Genomic DNA, 6,000 nt, shown 5'->3' with positions numbered 1-6,000 from the left:
TACTTCCTGGGAGTCAAAATATCATTAAAACTTATTAAACTAGTATAAAATAAGACTCATTATGAGACAACACTCATGAATTAAAGAATAAAACTTGATTATATCCTGTTAATTAAAATGTATGTTGCAGTGCCATTGAAAATAAAGATCTGGGTTATGATATATTCAAGAAAATACAGACAGAGAGTGAAGGTGTCAATAATAATACCAAATATATTTTCCAAGGCCAAAACATTAACATTAAATAGGATATTCACTCTATATCAATAATTCATCATGAAGGTTGAACAAAAATAACTTTAGTATATCACACAACATATTAAAATGCTATATAAATTACATAAAATACAACATAAAACAGGTAGAAATATAGGGAAGAATAAACACTGCAGGTCAAGTTGCTAAAAAAACGTTTTAGGAACACGGTAGATATGAATCATAAATTACTAAAAATATCCTCAGTAATGCTCCTATGTGGAAACTGCCCTGGAGCTTTAAGTTGATGATGATGAAAATGATAATAGCAATAAATAAATAATTTAATCTCAATTATACATATCAGGAATTGTGCTAGATTTCTAAAAATGTCATCTTAATTTACTGTCACAATAGCCTGTCAAGGTAGGTATCACATCCATTTAAAATGTGAGCAATCTGAGATTGTGAAAGGTTAAAGTAACTTGTCCAAGGTCAAGATACTCTTTCTAAGAAGTGGGCAAAATTTAAAATTGCATTTGTCTGATTCTAGAGCTAATGCTTTTTCTACCATGCAGGATGCTTCTTATGGTCAAAGACATTCATCTTCCTGATAGGAATGAAATGGAAGGGTCCAAAAACAGCAGTATGGTAATGGCTAGCTCTTCACTGAAAATTACACAATAATAAAAGTCTTGTTTATGAACTCTTTATAATATTATCTTTATTATTTCTATAAAAGCAGAATAGCATGTGTATATGTGATTTAATTCTAACTGTGCAAATAAAACCATTAAAACCACTGTTTGCAGTTTTTAACATTAAATAGGTTGTATTTTTGACAATTAACCATCAGGATCTACCCACTTAGTGTTTGAAAGCATTTTGGCACACCCTAGGGAACTTCAGATAGGAGGATTTGGGGCACAAAGAGTGTAACTTACAGAAGAGTGGGTAATCCCCCGACTCATGGAAAAGCACTATCAAAAAGATTTTCGAAAACTGGAAGACATCCTACCCTTAATTTTTTTGTTTCATATAATGAATATTATCATTAACAATATTATTGAATAAAAACGAATTGTTTTTATGAAGACAACTTTGTAACAAATCTTGCTATAAAACAAATACTGCTTTTTATGCTTAGATGCCTTAATTTAATTTAATTTTTGTATTCCCATAGGCTTTTGGGGAACAGGTGGTATTTGGTTACATGAGTAAGTGGTGATTTGTGAGATTTTGGTGCACCCATCACCCGATCAGTATACACTGAACCCAGTTTGTAGTCTTTTATCCCTCACCCTGCTTCCTACCCTTTCCACCTGGGTCCCCAAAGTCCATTGTGTCATTCTTATGCCTTTGCATCCTCATAGCTTAGTTTCCACTTATGAGTGAGAACACATGATGTTTGGTTTTCCATTCCTGAGTTACTTCACTTACAATAATAGTCTCTATATCATCCAGGTTTCTGCGAATGCCATTAATTTATTCCTTTTTATGTCTGAGTAGTATTCCATTGTGTGTGTACATGTATATACACATATATACACATATATATGTGTATATACAACACATATATATACATATATATGTGTGATAACTGTGATAGATAGATAGATAGATAGATAGATAGATAGATAGGTAGATAGATATAGGTATATCACAATTTCTTTATCCACTCATTGATTGCTGGGCATTTGGGTTGATTCCAAATTTTTGCAATTGTGAATTGTGCTGCTATAAACATGCATGCTCATGTATTTTTCCATATGACTTCTTTTCCTCTGGATAGATACCCAGAAGTGGGATTGCTGCATCAAATGGTATTTCTACTTTTAGTTCTTTAAGGAATTTCCACGCTGTTTTCCATAGTGGTTGTACTAGTTTACATTCATTCCCACCAGCAGAGTAGAAGTGTTCCCTTTCCACCGCATCCACGCCAATATCTATTATTTTTATTTTTTGATCATGGCCATTCTTGTGGGAGTATACAATATATCTTTATGCTTAGATATCTAAAAAGTAAAATATCTTTTATGTAAGCCACTATTCATCATTTTTTTTTGTGAAGACAGTTTGAAAAGAAATATAAAACTATAAAACAAATTATTTCATTGTCAGAAGTTAGTTGACATATTACCATTATGGTGAATTAACTCTCAACATTTTAGTGTAGTTTGTTTTGTAGAATTTGACCTTATTGACCTTTCACTGAGCTAATTGGGTGTTGGATCTTCTTGCACGTATTTATTTAGCACAGAGGAGGGATTAGAATTCTGATTTTGCCATTAAATACATGGCTACTCATATTTATCTAAATTGACTTAGTTGCAAGAAGAAATATTCTATATTAGCCTTTATTTCTTTTCCTAACAGAAGCTTCTATTCCCTTCCCCTCTAATTGGATAAATAACTGTGATTTTACAATCAGTTAGTAGTCTTTTCCCTGCACAGAGAGGGCTGGAAGCATCCTAACATCACATCAGAAATTTTTGTTTGAAGTCTGGCATTTTAATTTAATGAAAGATATGTCAATGTGGAGAATCCTGCATCAAGTTTTATATTAAAAGGCAGAGGGAGCCTTTTCTGTCCAACTAGAATGCTCATGTATTGCTTTTCACTGTGTGTGGCTGCACCTCTCAGAGCATGCTGAACTAGCCATCCGGGACTAAGCAAATCTCTGTAACATATATAAAGCCTTCCTTTCTTACTGATTCTGATACAGTATAGTTAGTGTTCATGGCTGTTAGATAAATGATTTGCAAAATCAATGAAAGCGTTACAGGGCCAGAGCTGGCATGCATTTCCCCTAATGACTTTGAAGCATGTTGCCTTCCAAATGAAGTCACCTTCCCTGCAGACCCAGCCACAGCTCTTGCTCCAGACATCCCAGAGGCCAATGATTCTGATTAGCCAGTGATGCACAAAATGTCATACAACCTCTGTTTATGAAAGCTGTCAACTCATGTAGCCTTTATGAGTACTCTCCATAGTTAATTAATCAGAGATTGCAGTTCTGCTGAAGTACCACATGTTTAACATCCCTAGTTTTTATAAAATGAGAGACTGATTCAGGGTTTATTTTTAATTTTGAAAAAATACTCAACACATCACTTAAGGAAAAGAGCAGACACAATATGAACAATAGGCCAACCACCCAGAGTGAAGTAATTTAATTATGGGATAAACCTGGATAGTAAGGTTTCTAGGAATAGACTAGTTACAATGGTTCTCCCTAAAAGCAATTCTTCGTTTAGTCTTTTCAAATCTTCTAGAATAGTGGGCCAATACCACTGAATAAACAGTGAGACTGTGTATTGTATTGAAGTGACCTAATCCATGAGTTTCCTGTTTTATTTCAGCCAACAGTAGAGCTCATGGTTTGATGTGCCAGCTAGCAAAATGACAAAGCCTGTCATAACAAAGAGAGGATAAAGGTAAGCTCTTCCAGGACCTTCTGAGCTAAAAATAATAAATTGTTGATCTTTCTTTGAATTTGATATAGAAACATTGATCTCCAACCAGTCCTTGCTTGTTTGTGTTTGTTTTTGTTTTGTTGTTGTTGTTGTTTTGTTTTTTTTTGTGTGTGAAAATGTCTGAGAAACACAGCAAAACAGGTACTATTTAGGCCTGGGTCAGAGTTTGATATTCACAATTCTCATATGTTATTTAAGTTGGATATTTTTGTGTTCTGTTGTTTCCAGAAGTGATACTTGAGCACTGTAGCTAAGCTACTATGTTTGAAAGGCCAAGACTTCAGAAACATTCTGAAAAGAAACAAACGAGAAAGCCAGGATATATTGAGAGAGTATGGATTACATCAGATAGGCACTGGTGTGTGTGAGGCACAGGGCTTGCAGGTTGAGGACACCTCAACTTACCAGCTGCTCTGAATATTTTCTTTCAAATGGATCTGTAGAATCTGTTGTGTGGATGCAGTAAATGCAGTGAAGGAGAAACAAAGAGTCTACAACTACAAAATTATTTTCTGCTACAACATCCATGTGCATGCACACACACATCCATGTGCATGCACACACACATCCATGTGCATGCGCACACACATACACTGAGGAGCAGTGTCTATGCGTCTCTTCAATTCAGTTTTTTTCTAACTATTCTAATTCACTATTTCTCACCTGGCCTGTTTCACCAGACTTTAAATTATTTCCCAGCTCCTAGTACATTGTGTAAAGTGTATTACCATTAGACACAAATATATTTATGTCACTTCTTGGAATCTTTAAAACAAAACCCACATTAATAACTAGGGTATATTTAAGCCAGACAGGAATTTCTTGTGCCTCTACCATGTTAATAATTTGGCATTCTGTTAAAGCTATAGACTTTCATTCAGTCATTTAGATATGAGTCTGAGCATTCCGTGAGAAAGGGGGAGAAGGAAGCACTCAGTCTCCTTCTATTTATCATGCAGAATTCAGCTGTGGCCCCAAACGGGCATACCTTGTTCTATCAACTTATTAATGAAAGTGAAAGAAACAAGACACCAAAATCTCCACATTGCAGTCATCTTTTTATATGAGACCCCAATACAGGCAGAACTAACATAGGGCCAATGAATAGATATTGTATAGGAGAGAGAATTAGCTAGAAGGGCACATGAAACTTCCTAGGAGATGGAGATATTTTATATCTTGTTTGTTATCAGGGATGATTCCACAGGTATATACAATTAGCAAAATTTATCCAAGTGAACACTTAAGATTTATGCGCTTTATTTTATGCTAATTTTATCTCAGTAAAAAGAGGCAGTTTAGAGCCATCTGTAGTTGCCTAAGCATTCTCCTCTGTATCATTCTCTGTTCCAAGTAGCTAATCGGTTTTCTTTGCTAACGCATTCAGAACTTGTTCTGGAGAATCCTGGTAAATGTACTTTTTTCAACATCTTTACCTTTTTAATTATTTACTAGCATTCAATGATCTTTCACAGCTCCTTATAAGCAAATGCTCTGAGAAACTACCCCATTGGTGCAGTCCTAATTTTCGCTCTGAATTTGAAGATATTGACAAATTTATCCCAGCCCATCACTGTAGCTTCATCTTTCACACTGTTTACTACAAAGCTCATATTCATTTCAGCCACAAAGAACTGTTGATACTTCCTGGAAATAGCTTATAATTTAAACTTGCATACCTTATTTCTTTCACTTATACTGTTTTGGGGATTCATCCGTGTTGTTGTATGTGACAGATATTTAGTCATTTTAGTGTTGAATAGTATTTCATTTTGTGTGATTCCATGACAATTTGTGTTGCATAGCAGTGATGGAGCATGACTACCTGGATTTGCATCTTTTCTTTATCATTCGCCTATGTGCCTCAGTCTCCATTTATGTAAATTGGGAATAATAATAGGACCTATCTCATAAGGTTTTATGCATATTAAATGACTGTGTGGCCCAGAATGTAGCCTGACACATAGTGTAATATCAATGTTAATTGTTCATGTTTTAGTATTATTACTTGTGCTTCCATGCCATTATACTTATTATTCCTTTCCCTTGGCTCGAATTCTCTGCCTCTTGATTATAGAGTCATCCTTCAAAATCTAGCTGTATTTTCACTCCTCAACTCCCCAAGAAGAGTTAATTAATCATTGCATCTTATAAGCTTTCATAACATTTCATGCATAAATGTGTTAGAGTGTTTTCTTATTGCTATTGTAATTATTAGTTTATCTATCCATCTCCCACACTAATTATGAGACTCTCTGTAACAGAAAAGAAATCCTATTCGTATTTTTTCCTCCATAAACTAGCTCACAATTCTCAATAAATGATGAGC

Source organism: Rhinopithecus roxellana, chromosome 9, assembly GCF_007565055.1.
Source record: "Rhinopithecus roxellana isolate Shanxi Qingling chromosome 9, ASM756505v1, whole genome shotgun sequence".
Taxonomy (NCBI): Eukaryota; Metazoa; Chordata; class Mammalia; order Primates; family Cercopithecidae; genus Rhinopithecus; species Rhinopithecus roxellana.
Note: the sequence above shows the minus strand (reverse complement) of the source record.